The sequence below is a fragment of the Diceros bicornis genome, chromosome 36 (genome assembly GCF_020826845.1).
Source record: "Diceros bicornis minor isolate mBicDic1 chromosome 36, mDicBic1.mat.cur, whole genome shotgun sequence".
NCBI lineage: Eukaryota > Metazoa > Chordata > Mammalia > Perissodactyla > Rhinocerotidae > Diceros > Diceros bicornis.
Genome location: NC_080775.1, coordinates 35,132,568 through 35,150,013, shown reverse-complemented (window position 1 = coordinate 35,150,013; position 17,446 = coordinate 35,132,568). Strand labels below are relative to the sequence as shown.

Sequence of the window (17,446 nt, the reverse complement as noted above, 5' to 3'; positions counted from 1 at the left end):
TTTAAAAAGCAGTTAAATGCCTCCACCTGCTGGAGGAGGAGTGTTGCGGCAGTCAGAACAGGACAAATAGGAGAGTTGTCCTTATTCTCAGACTAAGGGGCAAGGTGTGTTCTGCTTCCCCCCAGAAGTGCTGGAGCCTACGGGAGTCAGTCTTTCCATGAGCCAGTGCGATTGCCAGGTGCTCAAAAACTAAGCCATTCCAGGGCCGAACATTAAGGAAGCAACTGTATAAAGTGCATTGGAGGAGGGGTGGAAAGAGTAAGTGCAAAGGCCCTGAGGCAGGATGGATGGGTGGAGTTCGATGGATGGAGATAAGACCAGTAGTGGTGTGGGGCACAGAGTAATGAAGAAATGTTGTTTCCTGTACTCCCGTCCTCCTCTCAGTTTTGCCGTCTCTTTTCCACGTGGTTCAGACTTTCAGATCAGACCTGATTTCTAGCTATTAATCTCCATTTCCTTCTCTCTGAAATAAGAACACCTGTCTCCTTGGGCTGTCAGAAGGATGATGTGAGCTCATGCCCATAGAGTGCCCAGCACAGCAGGTATTCAATATGCATGCTCTTTCCCCCTCCGTGACCACAGTCTCCACCTGAGAATCCTGGGTGCCAGGCCTTCTTCCTAGGTCTGGCCAGAGGCCCGGCATTCCCTTCTTCCTGAGAGTTGGGGGCAGCCTGTCTCTGACTTATTTTCTGTCCCCACAGGATAATGCACAATGAAGTAAACGAGACAGAGATCATCCAGGAAAACATAGCCATGGAGTGCATGATCATCAAAGGCTATGAGACCCACCTGGACACCAGCCAGACTTTTGTGAGACAGGGTATGGCACCCTGCCTCCCCCCAACCTCAAGGTAGGCCCCAGCAGTGGTGGCATTCGGGTACACCACCAGTTGGTTTGGCTACCTTGTGCCAAAAACCTGCCAACATGATTGCGGAGTATTCCAGGGCTGCTGGAGGAATGTGACAGCTGTATGTAGATGTCGGTATCTGCACACATGGATGCAGATATTACTGGTTTTCACAGTTCCCTTCTCTCCAGATGTACACATGATTCTTCCCAGATGCCCTTGATGTGTCTGTGGATGTCATAGCAAACACTGACATGTCCTTTTGGGGAGAGAGGAGTGGAGGATGAAGATAGATACTGATTGGCCCTGTGAATCACAAGCATGTTCAGCATCCGAGTGGAAGTCGTGTGGGTCAGTCCCTCTGTCCCTTGCTCATCATCCTTTGCCCCTTGCGGGAGGCCGTGATCATAGCAGTTCTCACGGGTAGGAGGTTGCCTTCACCCTCAGCCTCCACTCTCCTTGGGAGCTGTGTTTGAGAGGCACAGCCCTGTGAGGGGGCAGCTAGAGGCTGTGACTGAGGGGACTGACTTCCAACTCGGAGACGTTAGAGCCACTAGGACTTTGAGAGTCAGCTCTTCAGATTCCAATTGCTGTGGGACCCTCAGCTTCTGCTTGCATGCCCCCGAGGTGACCTCCACCTCAGATGGGCCTCCTGAGTTCCTTCTATCCAGCCCTGGGACTCTCGGAGCAGATGAAAATCTCACCAGACCCTCGTGCGCCCTGTGCAGCTGCCTTTGGCCCCTGCTGCTCTTAGCAAGGGTATTGTTGACTTGGAGTTCTGTCCTGAGCCCCTCTGTGTGGCCCCTGTGCCTTTTCCCTAGGCCGACCCTGTGACCTGCTGGGCCCAGAGCCAGCCTCCCTGTGTCCTGGCTCCCCCTGAGCTGCATTGGGTCCAAGTTGGAAGTGCCCCAAAGAATGACCTCTCCTGGGGTGGGCAGTGTCACCACAGTCCAGGAATCTGCTCCATTGCCCTCAGCCCAAGCATTTCCTCCCCTCCTGAGGGGCTTGGACTTGAAGACCAGACAAGGGGGCCCAGCAAGGTTCCCGGCAGTGATGGATGTGGGCAGGAGGCAGAGTGGTGGTCCAGAGCAGGCCTGGGGATATGGAGCGTCAGGGAGGGCTTCCCGAGGAGGCATCACTGGAGTCGAGTCTTGAAGGGTAAGTAGGAGTGCACAGGGTGGAAGGGTGAAGGATGGGGCTCCTTCCAGGCCAAGGAGCAGCACTCAGGACCCACAGATAACTTGCCCTGGAACTAGAGTGGGAGCAGAAAGGGGAGGCGGTGGTAAGGAAGGAGAAGTGCTGGAGCAGCCTGCTGGCGGGCCTTGAAAGCCTGAGTCCCGAGGACAGTGAGGAGCTGGTGGAGTAAGTGGGGAGAGGAGGCCTGGGCCACGTCTTAGGGGAGCTGGGATGGCAAATGTGTTCATCACAGTCCCCTGCTCTGCCCAGGAGTGGCTTCCGAGTGCACCTTGTTGAGAACTGGGGGGCTCTCTGGGCTCTGCAGCCCAGCATGTCGTGACTGATGGGTGATGTCTGCTGCGGCTGTGTGTGGCAGCAGGTGCCCTGTGTCTCTTGCTCATCCCTCTGGGTCAGAGCCAGCTCCACACTTGTCCAGCCTCCTGCCTACTCCAGACCCAGCCCTAAAGAGGTACAGCCTTTTAGATACAGGATACAACCTTCCTTAGAGAGGGAGTACAAACAATACCCTAGTTGGCCTAAATTCAGCCACCAGTTAAGAAAGACTTCAGGTTCAACAATATACTTATCTTAATTTCAATCACAGAAACTAACTCCTAATCTAATACTGCATTAATCTATTAATTCATAGAAGTAGTACTGTTACTATAAGCAACAAGAATTATTTCTCCTTGCATAATCTTATAACAGATAATCACCAAAAGTTAACAATAAAATAAATTCAACCCAATAATTATTTATTACATTAATTGTTAACCCAACACAGGTAGGCATTCAAGGAAAGATTTAAAAAAGTAAACTCTGCAAACACAGCCCCGACCTGTTTACCAAAAACATCTCCTCTGGCATTTCTGGTGTTACAGGCACTGCTTGCCCAGTGACACGGTGTAAAGGCCGCAGTGACTGGACCCTGCAAAGGCAGCATCATCATTTGTTGTCTAAATGAGGACTTGTATGAACAGCCACTCGAGGGTTTTACTCTCTTTTACTTTTAATCAGTGAAATTGACCTTTCCCTGAAGAGGCGGGAATGACAAAATAAGACAAGAAGACCCTGTGGAGCTTCAATTAATTCAAAAAAAAAAAAGTAAGCCAAATCAAGGGATAACAAATCTTAAATGGACTAACAATTTTGGTTAGGGTGACCTCAGAGAAGAAAATAACCTCTGAGTGATTAGACCAACTAGTCAAAATATTTCATCACTTATTGATCCAAAATATTAATCAACAGAACAAGTTACCCTCGGGATAACAGCACAATCCTATTCTAGAGTCCATATCCACAATAGGGTGTATGACTGCGATGTTGGATCAGGAGATCCCAGTGGTGTAGCCACTATTAATGGCTCATTTGTTGAATGATTCAAGTCCTATGTGATCTGAGTTCAGACCAGAGTAATCCAGGCAGTTTCTATCTATTCCATATTTCTCCCAGTAAGAAAGGGCAAGAGAAACAAGGCGTACTTTACAAAAGCACATTCAAACTAATAGATGATATAATCTTAATCTAATATATATATGTATATAGCCCTGCCTATGAACGAGGTTTGTTAGGCTGGCTGATTAATTGAATGAAACGTAAACCTGTATAGCCAGAGGTTCAATTTTTCTCCCTAACAGCATGTTCATAATCAATCATCTTTTATTAATTGTCCCCAATCTACTTTCCATAGCATGCCTTACACTAATTGAATGAAAAGTATTAGGTTATATATGACTTCGTAAAGGACCACACATCATTGGCCCCATGATCTGTGGAGACAACAGTATTTACATCAGTGTCACAAGGCCATCAGCTGGAGTTCACACTGGAAAACGTACCCAGGAAGACAGCCTACAAAGGACCCATTAGCACACAACAGAACAAGTAATGTGGACTTTTGTCGATGACCCTGTGAAAACATACCTGGGAAGACACCGTACAAAGGACCCACTAGCACACAACTGAACAAGTCATGTGGACTTTTGTAGATGACCAAGTATTTAAAATGGTAGGATAAAGATGCAGGACTCTAAAGTGTTCATGGAAATGCTGAATGCACAACTCAGAAATAAGGAATAATTGACAAGGTAAACCAACTTCAATAGATTTATAATTGCTTACATGTACACAGTAAGAGTTTTTGCTGAACAATTAAGTATTCGTGTATTTGTCTTGATGAAAACATGAAACTTTATGTTGAATAAAAATGGGCCATTTTCCTGTATTAGTACATTACTACTCATCATTTAGTCAATTTCTATAGTTAATGGAGTTATAAACATAATTACAAAGTCACGCATCCATCAGAAAACAACTATGAATGAATCTGGAAATTGTAGGGCCAAAAATAATGTTTTCAATATTATGTATTAGAACATGTATATACATAACAAGGATGAGAGAAAACTTTGATTAAAGGAGATTAAAATGTAATCTAATCTTAAAAGAGTAAAAAGGGTCTCAGTCCTGGGAGACTGGGGATAGGCAGTAAAATTTCACAGAATTCTGAGACTGGAAATGGGCCATTCCCTACTTTCATTTTTTTATTGTCGTTGCCAAGGGAATTTTTCCACCAAGAACAGAGAGATGGAGGGGAAAGTGGACATGGAAGGATATTACAGACGTGAGAAGGTTTCCATTTTCAGGACACCTTAGAGCAGCCAGGTGTCCATATTCTAGACCATGTAACCACAAAGAATTTCCCCTGGCAGATGCCTTCTGTAGCTCTTCCCTCCAAATTTACACTCATTGCTCCTGGTGAGATCATCCTAAATGAGAACAGGCTGGGAGAAACACAGAGCTGCCTGGAGGAAAGCCCATCTTGTAAATTGACCCTGTGCTGGAGCTGGCTGGGCAGAGGACAGGAGCTGCACGATGGATACCGACCCCTCTTCAGTCCAGGGACTTTCTTTTATTGCCCAAAGCACTGGCTGTAACACTGAAGTTCGCTGAAGGCCAATGGGATGAGGTGTAAGACTAAGGTGTTGATAAAATACATGATGCAACATGTTTTCATGTGTAGCAATATGTGCACAACTAGGGAGAAGGGCCCTAACGTCTTTATGATCCTTAAGGGGAATTTGACTCACACCAATTTAGGGATCATTGGCAATAATGTGTCATGTAGAAGAAGGATCGTCAATCTAAACGAACTTATTCACACACTCAGTGTCCTAGTCTGTATGAGATGTCGTAACAAAAATACCATAGACTGGGTACTTTATTTTTTTTTGCTGAGGAAGATTCACCATGAGCTAACATCCATGCCTGTCTTCCTTTATTTTGTGTGTGGGTCACCCCCACAGCATGGCTGCTGATGAGTGGTATAGGTCTGTGTCCAGGAACTGAACCCGTGCTACCAAGAGGAGCTCACTGAACTTAACCAGTAGGCTGTGGGGCAGGCCCCTAGACCAGGCACTTTTGGGGTTCCTTTTGTGTGTGTGAGGAAGATCAGCCCTGAGCTAACATCTGATGCCAATCCTCCTCTTTTTTGCTGAGGAAGATTGGCCCTGGGCTAACATCTGTGCCCATCTACCTCTACTTTTTTATGGAATGCAGACAGAGCATGGCTTGACAAGCTGTGCATCGGTGTGTGCCCAGGATCTGAACCTGCAAACCCTTGGGCCACCATAGCGGAGCACCCACACTTAGCCACTGCACCACCGGGCCATCTGTAGACTGGGCACTTTTAACAACAGAAGTGCATTCCTCACAGTTCTGAAGACTAGGATGTTCAAGATCTAGGTTCAAGCTGATTTGTTTTTGGTGAGAGTTCTCTTCCTGTTTTGCAGAAGGACAGCTTCTTGCTCTACCCTCATCTAGCAGAGAGAGCTCTGGCCCTCCATCTCCCTATAAGGGCACTAATCCCATCATGGGGGCTTCACACTCATGGCCTCATCTAAGCTAATTAACTCCCAAAGGCCCCACTTCCAAATACAATCACTTCGGGGATTAGGATTTTAACTTATGAAATTGGATTATGTAGACGTTCAGTCCATAGCATTCATGAAACCAACAATTAACACATATTTATAGAAGTCATACAGCCCCAACTGAAGAATGTTCTGGAGATCATGTGGCAAATGATACAATGTCTTTCCCTTTACAGAGTCTTCTAGTGGAGGCAATAAAAATTAACAGCCAAACAAAGCTTGTGATATTACAAAGCTAACAGATCAATTATGACAGATTGTATTTACAATTGTTTTCTGGTAAGACAGGTCTGATTATCAGAGTCCAGATTAAGCAAATTCCCCTGGGTGAGGGCATGTGTGGCTATCTCACCTAAAAAGGCTCTTTCCTTTTTGAAATTTTATTTCATCTAGTCCTGTTTGCTTCCACATCCCTTTGGTGTTTTCAATCTTACAGTATTTATTAAATCAATGTTTAATTGTTGCTCTGCCTTTACCACAACTGACTGGAAGCAGAAGTTACTGGACTTGGCTGAAATGAAATTTCAGTTCATTTTTCCTCCTCTTTCTGCTCAGACTCTCTTCTCTCACTGTTGAAATAGCAAATGCCTTAGGGGAGAAGCCACGTGGAGCTGGTGCTCACAATCTTCTGCTTCCCTCATCTCAGAGATTGTAGACCCCCAAGTCCTGTCTGCACGGGATGTTCTAAGACCCTTCAAACAGCTGTTCTGTGTGCATTGTACAGCTTTTCTAGCTGCCCCAGGAAAGCTACTCAATAAAAGTGGAAGCTGCATTAATTTTACCCTGAAATGTTTTAAACCAATGAGCATTTGTCATTTTTCAATGAGTATTTCTATAATTTTATAAGAACATTTAAATAGGAATTTTAACAGCAATAATGGCTGTTCTTTGGCCAGAATTCCATGTCATTCATTGTTTGAAATTATATCTAAGCTTTGATGGACTCTCCTCAGTGCCTTTTAAAATATCACTGTTCCTTACATTTAAATATCTTGTGATGGGTTTGTATCAGTCACTTCTTTTGTACCATTTCAGATCCTCTTGGGTCCTCCTATCCTTGAGTCGTATGTCATTTAGCAATCAGCTTTGCAGGTATCATATTTGTTTTATGCAAGTGCCTCCTGACTGCTCCTCACATTTTGTCCCTGTGCCCTCTGCCTCTCCCTCTTGCCCCGGGGTGTCTATGTTGATGCTGAGGTGTGAAAAACTTCCTGATCAAGCCCACACATGCACGGCCATGCTCCTTGTTGTATGGATGTGTGTGTGTTCAGCAATTCTGTATGGTCACAGGGTGCACGACTATTATGGCATCTATGTGAAGGTGTGTTTTGTTGATGTCTGTGTGTGTTTAGAGAGTTCAAGTCACTGTGGGCTCTGAGACAGTGAGTGGTCTGTAAGTGTGTGAGTTTGTGTGTATGTTCTGAGTATCAGTGTGCATTATCAGGTGTAGTTTACAGACTGAATGCTGATGGTCATTTACAAATAGTGTGTATGTGGGTGTGGGTGTGTTGTCAGCATTTCCATGTGTTCAGAGGATGTCTGTCATTGTGGGAATGTGTGGAATAAGTATGTTGTTACAGATCAGCATGGGCACCAACACTGTTTGCCTGTTACTAGTTCAACACTCAACACCCCTGAAGAAACATTGAGTCCAGACATTCACAGGCCCCATCAGGCCCACAGAGATCCTACTCAGCTGTTTTCTTCCCATCACAGAAATATGAACAGGTAGCCAAGGACCACTTGATATTTGAGAAAATCCTCTAGCATGAAAAATGGAGCAAGAAACACATACACTGAAGTGAAGGACTAAAGGAGTAGCAAGGAAATCCAGAGATCATAGTGAAACTTCAATTGCATATCTAGTAACATCTTCAAAACAATTAGACATGGGCCGGTCCCATGGCCTAGTGGTTAAGTTCAGAGAACTCTACTTCAGCAGCCCAGGCTCCATTCCTGGGCATGGACCTACACCACTCATCAGTGGCCAGGCTGTGGTGGCAACCCACATACAAAATAGAGGAAGAGTGGCACAGATGTTAGCTCAGGGTGAATCCTCATCAGTAAAGGAAAAAAAAAAGAAGATAAAACATCCATTAAGTGTATATATATATATATATATATGTATTGATGTTACTGCACAATATTGGGGTTCTCTTGCCCAATGCACATTAAAAAAGCCAGTTATTTTGGCATCAGCTTTTGGGAAAATAATTGTAGCTTTAATTTTGTGAGATTTATCTGCAAGGAGACAGGGGCCATGTGTCTGTCTCAGATCTGTCTCCCCGATCCAGGGCTTGGGGCACAATTTATGGGATGAAGGGCAGGGCGGTCTGACATGTGGAAGTAGATGATTGGAAGTAAGGAGAAGTGAGGTAATTGATGATCTTCACAAGCAAAGTCAAGCTTTGTGGCTCTTCATCGGATGTGTGTTCAGAAATTGGCAGTGTTACAATGATCTGAGGATGGAGCTTTTAGCTGCTTGATGTCAAAAATATCATTTATTGAGCATTTGCGCAGGTGTAGTTGATGGGTTGGTGGTGTCAACTGGCCTGAACTGGACTAGGGGTCTCAGTTCCTGAAAGAAAACTCTTAACTACTCTGTTGATAAGATGGGGTCAGTTGAACTGGTCCTGGAGGGCCCATGGTTATGTTGGTATATGCATATATATGCATATGCCTGAGATTATCTCTATGTGTGTTAAATGTAGAATATATGCAAAACCAGGCTCTAGTGAAAGTGGTCAGGACAGATTTTAATCAGTAATATACCACTGCAATAAGGAAGAGGGAACAGGGTGAACTGAACTCAATTTGATTTGTACAGAAGTGACTGGGCATTTGAAAGGGAGAATGAGGGAGCAGGCAGAGGGGTGAGCAGGGGCTCAGTAGAGTCAGGGAGGGAAAAGTTACAGAGTGTTGGTCAGTGCAGTGTAATCTGGCCAGTTGTGTCTGCTGGTTGGAAATGATCAAAGTTTCACTTTTCTCCTCTCACAGAGTCTAGGAGACAGACACCCTATCCTCATCTCAATGAATGGCTCTCAGGACCTTGAGAAATGCATTCCTTGTTTATTAGAGACACTTATATATATAAGTGTCTCTAAATATATATTTATATATATATATAGTATATATATTATATATAAAACTCAAAAGGACAGAGGAAATATTCACAGTTGTAAGCACTTTTGGGTAAATGCTCCAAGAAAGGGATGTCAGAGGCAAATGATTGAGTGTTGGCCAGAACAAACAGTCAGTTCTTTGGCTGCTTTGAGCTTTCTCAGGCAGACACTCTTTAAGGGGGCAGGGGTCATCCCTAGGGATGTGGATTTGAGCTGTTAGAAACTGTGTCAGTGTTTAAGTCTTATAATGCGTGTGGAGGTGTGAAACCATTTGTGCTGAGAGGCTGTAGTTATTATAGGATAAGATTGAGGCCTAGTCAAGAAGAGGGCTCAATGGAGCCTGGCTTGAGTTTGGTCAAGTACAGGATCATATATAGAAATAAGATATGTACATTTTTTGGATAATATAAATTATATTGAATAATATAATATATTGAATTAAATAATATATAATGAATATATATTGAATGTGTATAAATAACATAAGTATGTGTACATATATTTGAATTAAATAATATAAATATATAGAAGAGAGTGACATCAACATCATGGCAGAATGAGCTTCCCCTATTGAACTCTCCTCCTCTAAGACACAACAAAAAGGACATTCATAGTCCAACAGAAGCTATTCACAAATAATATAAATATATATATGATTTCAAGGAATATTCAGACATAATAGAAATTTCCAGGGCCAGCTCCGGGGCTTAGCAGTTAGGTGCGCACACTCCACTGCTGATGGCCCGGGTTCGGATCTCAGGTGCGCACCAATGCACTGCTTCTCCGGCCATGCTGAGGCGGCATCCCACATACAGCAACTAGAAGGATGTGCAACTATGACATACAACTATCTGCTGGGGCTTTGGGGGGAAAAAAAGAGGAGGATTGGCAATAGGTGTTAGGTCAGAGCCAGTCTTCCTCAGCAAAAAGAGGAGGATTAGCATGGATGTTAGCTCAGGGCTAATCTTCCTCACAAAAAAAAAAAGAAATTTCCAGAATTAATAAAAGACTTCTATTCTAGATTCAGGCAGGTGAACACATCTCAAGCATAATTAAAAAAAAAAAATCTAGAATTAGATCCATCCAGGGAAACCAAAGAACGCCAAATACAAAAGAAGATATTCAAAGCCCCACAGAGGGACAGAACACTTACAGAGACTTACATTTAGACCTATGATACATTTCTTAACAATGGAAGGCAAGAGAGAGTTGGATTAAATCTTAAAGATACAGAGAGAAAATGACTTTCAGTGTATACCCAATCAAACCATATCTCAAGAACTGGGGTGAATTACAGATATTTTTATGCAAACATTTACTAAGAGTATTACCACCAACAAATGCTCATTAAGGAACTTCTAAAGAATGTACTTTAAGGGGGCCAGCTACCCAGTGTAGAGGTTTAAGTTCAGCACGCTCTGCTTCCAAGGCCTGGGTTCATGGGTTCAGATCCTAGGAGTGGACCTACACCACACATCAGCCATGCCATGGTGGTGACCCACATACAAAATAGAGGAAGACTGGCACAGAGGTTAGCCCAGAGCTAATATTACTCAAGGAAAAAAATTAAAAAGTAAAATGAATGTACTTTAACAAAAAATTGATAGAAGAAATGCTAAGATGTAAAAATGGATTGTGAGGATAAAAAAGGGTAAACATCTGAATAAATCATTGAAAGCATGACTTTACCAAACAATAATAATATTGACAATGTATAACAGATGGAGTTAAAAACTAATGACAAGGAAACTTCTGTTTTAGAGTAGACAAGGACAGGAAAGCACTCTTGCTGCAAAACCGGACAAAGCTAGATAAATTATAGATATATTTTTAGAGCATCAGAGAACTTCAGAACCAACCAACTAAAATTCCAGAAAGAAGAAAAACTCTTTTATGTGAGCAAGAATTTTTACCTTTCTTTCCCCCAGAAGCATTTTCTGATTCTGGGTGCCTGTTGAGGGTCTGGCTTGCTCAGTCTGAGCCTCGGTTAGAGAAAAGAGAAACTAGGCAAACTTGTAGTGATTCTGCAGGACTGGTGTGGCAGAGGAAACCTGAGGGCTTTCACACACACAACTGCTCTTCCTCACAGCACCTGTGCTAAGTTTTGGTGCCACACAGGAATCCGGGGAACTAGGCCAAAGCTTCCATAAAGCAAAGTGAAACCTCCAGAAGTGGTGGAAGTGGCCTAAGTCCAACATACTGCTAGTCTGACCTTCAGGGAATTTGCCATACTGTGAAGCGATGTAAGGTAGGAGGCTTGAGAGCTGCGCTGAAATGTCTGAAGGGAGTAGCTGAATTTTCTGTGGGCTCCCAAACCTGAGGAGACAGAGATCTATGAGACTTAGAACCAGATGCCTGTGCGGGGGAGGGGAGCAGAGCAAACAGGAACAGGGGGAAAGCAGAAGGGCTAGGTTTACTAAAAGTGAGACCCAGCCCCAAGTCTGATCAACATCTGATTGGACTCAGGTGCTCCAACCTCACTGTTTCCCAATGAAGGAAGACAAGGTCACGTGGAGCCTCTCAAGTTACGTTACACAGACCTTCCAAAGACACTGGTGAGAGGATGGAGAAGGCAAGCCACAGACTGGGAGAAGACCTTTGCAAATCACATATCTGACAGGACTATAAAGAACAGTCAAAACTCAGCAATAAAAAAATCCAAGTTTAAAATGGGCACAGAATTGGACACTTCACCAAAGAAGATAAACAGATGGCAAATAAGCTCATGAAAAGATGCTCAACGTCATTAATCATGAGAAAAATGCACATGAAAACCACATTGAGATACTGCTATGTACATATTAGAATGTCTAAAATTAAAGATGTTGACCATACCAAGTGTTAATGAGGATGGAAAGTCATTGGAACACTACTACATTGCTGGTAGGAACACAAAGTGGTTCAGCCTCTTTGGAAAACAGCTTTCAAGTGGAGTTTGTTATGCTGCTGTAACAAATTAGCACAAATTTCATGGCTTAAAACAGCTCAGATTTGTTTTACAGTTCTGTAGGTTAACAGTCTGACACGGGTCTCCTTGGGCTAAAATCAAGGTGTTGGCAGAGCTAGGTTCTTTTGGGGGGACTCTAAAGGTTAATCCATTTCCTAGCCTTTTCAAGCTTCTAGCGACAACCACATTCCTTAGCCTATGGCCCCCCTCCTCCACCCTCAAGAGCAAGAACTCGGCATCTCTCTGGCCCTGCTTCCCTTGTTGCATCTTTCTTCTACTCGCCTGCTGTTCTTTCCCTTTTAAGGGCCTTTGTGATGCACTGGGCCCACCTGGATAATCCAGGATAATCTCCGTATTTTAAAGTCAGTTGATTAGCAACCTTAATTCCATCTGCAAACTTAATTCACCTTTGCCAAGTAAACTAATGTATTCCCAGGTTCCAGGGATTAGGACATCTTTCTGGGCCATGACTTTGCTAACCACAAACAGTTTTTAAAATATAGTTAAACATACACATACCATGTGACCCAGCAATTCCACTTCTAGGTGCTTACCTAAGAGAAGAAGACTAATGTTCACACAAAAACTTGTTTGCAAAGATTTATAGCAGCTTTATTCATAGTCAAAAAAGACAAAACTGAAAATAACTCAAATGTCCTTCAACTGGTGGATGGATAAACTGTGGTACATTCACACAATAGATACTACATTCAGCAATAAAACAGAAGGAACTGCTGATACAGGCAACAACACGGATGAACACTAAACTGAATGTATTGTGCTACATGAAAGAATCCAGACTCAAAAGGCCAAATACTGTAGGATTCCATTTATATGATATTCTAGAAAAGACAAACCATAGGGAAAGACAACAAATCATTAGTTGCCAGGGGTTAAGGGTGGGGGAAGAGTTGACTACAAAAGAGCAGCTGAAGGGAGTTCTGGGTGCTGGAACTGGTCTGTATATTGAATGTGGTAGTGGCACAGCTCTATGCATTTGTCAAAACAGTTGTACAAAGAGGGAAACAAATACATCATTTCTCAGTCATCAGATTGGCAAACCTTTAAAAATCTGACAATGCCGATCTGACAATTCCCAGGGAAAGGATGACTCAGACACTGTTGGCGAGAATGGAAATTGTTAAAACTTCAGAGGATGATTTGGCTGCAGCTCGTCAAGTTGCAGATGCACATCAGCCTCTGGACCAGCAATCCACTCACAGGCAGGCGTCCATTCTAGGGAATCCACGTGTACTCGAGGAGACACACACAAGTATAGTTATTAAACATGGTATGGGAATGAATTAATTGTGGTTAGTAGTTATTTAAAAAAGAAAGCAAAAAATGCATATGGGAAAGAATCAACCCTGCTGGCTACATATATGATCTGGGAAGGTAACTCACTGGTTTGTCTACTTAATAGTACATAGCACAGACAGCACTGTACTAGGAATCTGGAGACAAGCATCTGAGCATATAGTTCCAACTCTGCCACTAAGTAGCAGTCAGACTATGGATGACTTAACTTGAGAAACCTCACTTTTCATTTACTGGAAAATGAAGAGGTTAGGCTCTACAACCACTAAAATAATTTCCAACTCCACAAATCTATGCTTCAATAAGTCAACAATCAAAAATTATATTCCAAAGTACCTATGTTCAGAAACTGTTTTCCCCAGACACCCTGAAATTAGAAACTATCAGGGAAATAGGATATCTTAAAATATTGATACATAGGGCTGGCCCCGTGGCTTAGCGGTTAAGTGCGCGCACTCTGCTGCTGGCGGCCTGGGTTCAGATCCCGGGCACGCACTGACGCACCGCTTCTCTGGCCATACTGAGGCCGTGTCCCACATACAGCAAATAGAAGGATGTGCAGCTATGACATACAACTATCTACTGGGGCTTTGGGGGAAAAAATAAATAAATAAAATTATTTTAAAAAATATTGATACATAAAATGGCCCAAATTTCTTGGTACGTCTATGACAAGCTGTTTAATCAAGATGGTAACCCAGAAAGAGCGTATAAACAGCAAAACCTACCATATTGACTTGGGTCACCCTCAGGAAAAACATATGTCCTCTCCCACTTTAACATTCCAAAACAAATTCACCATACTAGTGAGTCCGTCTTGTCAAGTTCAGGTCTGTCTAGCCAGAAGTCATTCATGTATATGGTAAGATTTACTTCATTTTTTAACAAAGATAAAAAGATAAATGGCTTTTTGTATTTTTGCCTGTTTCATCTATAAAGATCTTACATTACAATTTAATAGCTTCAGACTGCTACAGTAATTTAAAGAGCATTTTGAAACTTGTAATATACCATGTCCAACAGAATCTAGCAAAAAAATCAGTAGTTCACAATCCAACAATGCTTATTTAGATTCATTACCAACAATCCTTACACTTCAAAGACACCAATAACCAACATGTCATTTGTTCCTCCTGCAGAATTTCATAGGTTGTTAAATTCTGGTATCATCCAAAAGTATAATTAGGATGATATCAATAAAATGTATTTTTTTATCAGAAATATTAAAACTAATGATTAAACTATTAAACTAAATGATTAACTAAATATTAAAAGTAATGGCAACTAACGATCTGTTGTCTTTCCCTATGGTTTATCTTTTCTAGAATATCATATAAATGAAATCCTACCGTATTTGGCCTTTTAACCTTTCAACCTCTCAGTTGTGGGAGGTCAAGATTTGGCCACCCTGAAATCCATCTCTTTACCTTGGTTGTTTTCTCTAGGGACATTTGACCTCCCCCACTAACTAAAGAATTTGACATAGTAACTCCTTCCTGGAACAGATCTATCATGATGGCTGTAAAGATAATGTAGGATAAATGTTACAATAGGAAAGGCACCAACAAGCCCATCTTATCCGAAGTTCTGTCTCTCTGGCCACCTTCTCTGGATGGCCCTGCGAGAAGTTGCCAGACAATCATTTACATTTATAAGGAAAATCTCCATTTGTAAAGGTATCTCCCTCTCTGTTCTGGGAAGAGGGGGAAATGGCCTCATTTCTAGAGGCTTATCAATGTGAAACGTGAGGCCTTAAATCTGCATAATAACCTTACTCTTGTTTACTGTGCTTTAGTGGTAATCTCCTGTAACTGACTCCCCCCACCCCCAACATCCTCCTTTGTCTTTGGCTGAACATGGTACTTAAGACAAGAATTTCTGCTATTGTTTTGAGAAACGCAGTGTCCCTGCTTTCTCCCATGTATACATGTTATTAAACTTGGTATTATTTTCTCCTGCTAACCTGTCTTGTTAATTATTTGGCCAGCCATAAGAACCTTAAAGAAAAGGGCAGAGGGAGATTCCACCTCTTCCCCCGACACAATCAAATCAAAATTTGAAAATTCTTGCTCTACGAGCTTTCCAAATCTAAATTCTTACAATTCTAAATGAGTATGGAGACAAAACACACACTACATACTACTTCTAAAAACCTCCTCCTTATCCGATTTTAATTTTAGCACCAACTGCCAAGAAAAACCTTTCCACTGAAACCAAAATTCCGTACACATTATGTCAATCATCAATTGATCAGTCATCAGTCTATGTTAACAGAAGATGAGTTATTATTAGGAAGCTACATAATTTGCACCAAAGACTGTTTAAAGCTCCTTTCATTAAATGCAGTTTACAACAATTCACAGGCTTCAAAGTTCCCCTTGCAAATATAGAGTCAATTATCAGAAACCATTAATGGGATTAGGCTTTTCTATAAAAGTGGTCCCAAGGAAGCAGGAACGCTTATTTGCTTAAAGAACGCAATGAGGAGCCCAATAGCCTGAGCGGAGTCAGGCAGAGGAGCGCTGACCACAGTCCATCTTCTGAAGGAAAGTGTTCACCCCGGGATGTCGAGACCCGGCCTAGACGGGCCCCGGGGAGCACGAACTCAAGGGCTCGAGCCGAGGGCAGGCGACTCCTTGCCGCCCCCTGCACCTCCGCTGGGTGGGCAGGAGGCCCCGCCAGGGTGGGGCCCCGCCAAGGCAGAGGGGCCCGCCGGCCAGGCGGCGCTCCTCTGCTCCTCAAAGGTACAGAGTTGGGCTCCCCCGCCTGGGGCAGCCCGCCAGCAGCCCCGTCCCCCGGCCCCATCCGCCGAATCCCCCCCCACGCTCCCGCCATCTGCGGCGGAGATCTCCACACCGAGCCCGCCGCCCACCGCCTACCTCAGCGCCGCCTCCTGCCCAGCGCTCCTCCACACTGCAGAAAGGAGAGCTCCCCTGTGCTGAAAATCATGGAGGAAGGATCCAGAAACTGCCAATCCCCCTACACAAACCTCCGAGACAGCCACCTGCGCACCTGGGGCCCCACCTCCAGTGCACACGCCCCGGGGCTCTCCAGCTTGCCAACCCCTCTGCAGCTCTGAGAGCCAGTCCTGCGCATGCGCTGGCCTCCAAGAACAATGGGAGCCGCTGGGGGGCACCGGGAGGGGGATGGGGGTGCGGGGACCAAGGTGTACCTGAGAGGGAGAGCGGGAGCTGGCTGGCTCTCTGCAGTCCTTGACTCTGCTCTCCCTGGATGACCATCAGTTCCTGGAGAAGACCTGCCTTCCCTTGAGGCGGCTCCTCCTGTCCTGAGAAGCACGTTACATGATCTAACATTTGTTTAAAAAAGAACAATGACATCCTTAACACCTGATGTGTCGTGTCCCCAGAAGAATTCTCTGCTTCCCCAGAAGACTAGACAGTGAGCAGCTGGGACTGAGTTCTGACCTAGGAAGGAAGGACGCTGAGGGCACAGCTGTCTCCCCTCTGCCGGCTCCTTCCTCTGATCTGGGGCCGTGATGGGGCCACAGCGTCGGGGACTCGTGCAGGTGACAATGCTCACATGTTTGCCCACAATATTACATTTCTTATGGTTGAGTGGTTAAAATGGGAGGCTAGCTGTCAGTTTTTCTGACGATTTCACTTGCAGAAATGTCTTTGGACAAAGAAGTTTGTTTTCTTAATTTCTGATTTTTATAATCAATAACAATAGTTAAAATACTTATTTTCTTAATCTCATTGGCATGCTAAAACAAACAAGTCACTTGGTTTTCACCAAATTGGCCACATTTTCATTAAAACTTTGGAAGTATTGCTGTTTGAGGTAAAGAAAGCATTTGGGAAGAACAATTATCCTTAGATAATATCTTCCCACATAAATGTACAAACACACAGTTATGAGCCGTTCTGAGGGGCCTGGGAAATCCAGTTTGAGTTCTACAATGGATCATCTGAAGTAAGGTTAAATTAGTAATTTTCTGAGTAGTTTGCAAGTAAATATTCACGTCGCCTTCATCAAATAGGTCTGGTGATTTAAATGAAGGTTGAGCTTAATGATAAAAGTTTTCAAGAGACTGAGAAATATTAAGTAAATGTACTTAAAACAAAAAGGTGCAAATCAAAGTAA

At 43.5% G+C, this 17,446-nt stretch overlaps 1 long non-coding RNA gene across 3 annotated transcripts in view; it reads right to left on the bottom strand.

Moving 5' to 3' along the window:
• The window catches only part of LOC131398868 (uncharacterized), an 86,926-nt gene extending 70,534 nt beyond the window's left edge, over positions 1-16,392 (bottom strand). For all 3 annotated transcript variants that reach the window (XR_009217014.1, XR_009217015.1, XR_009217016.1), the window contains exon 1: positions 16,222-16,392. This is a non-coding gene — a long non-coding RNA (uncharacterized LOC131398868). The remainder of the gene's footprint in view (positions 1-16,221) is intronic.
• Positions 16,393-17,446: the final 1,054 nt, after the last annotated feature.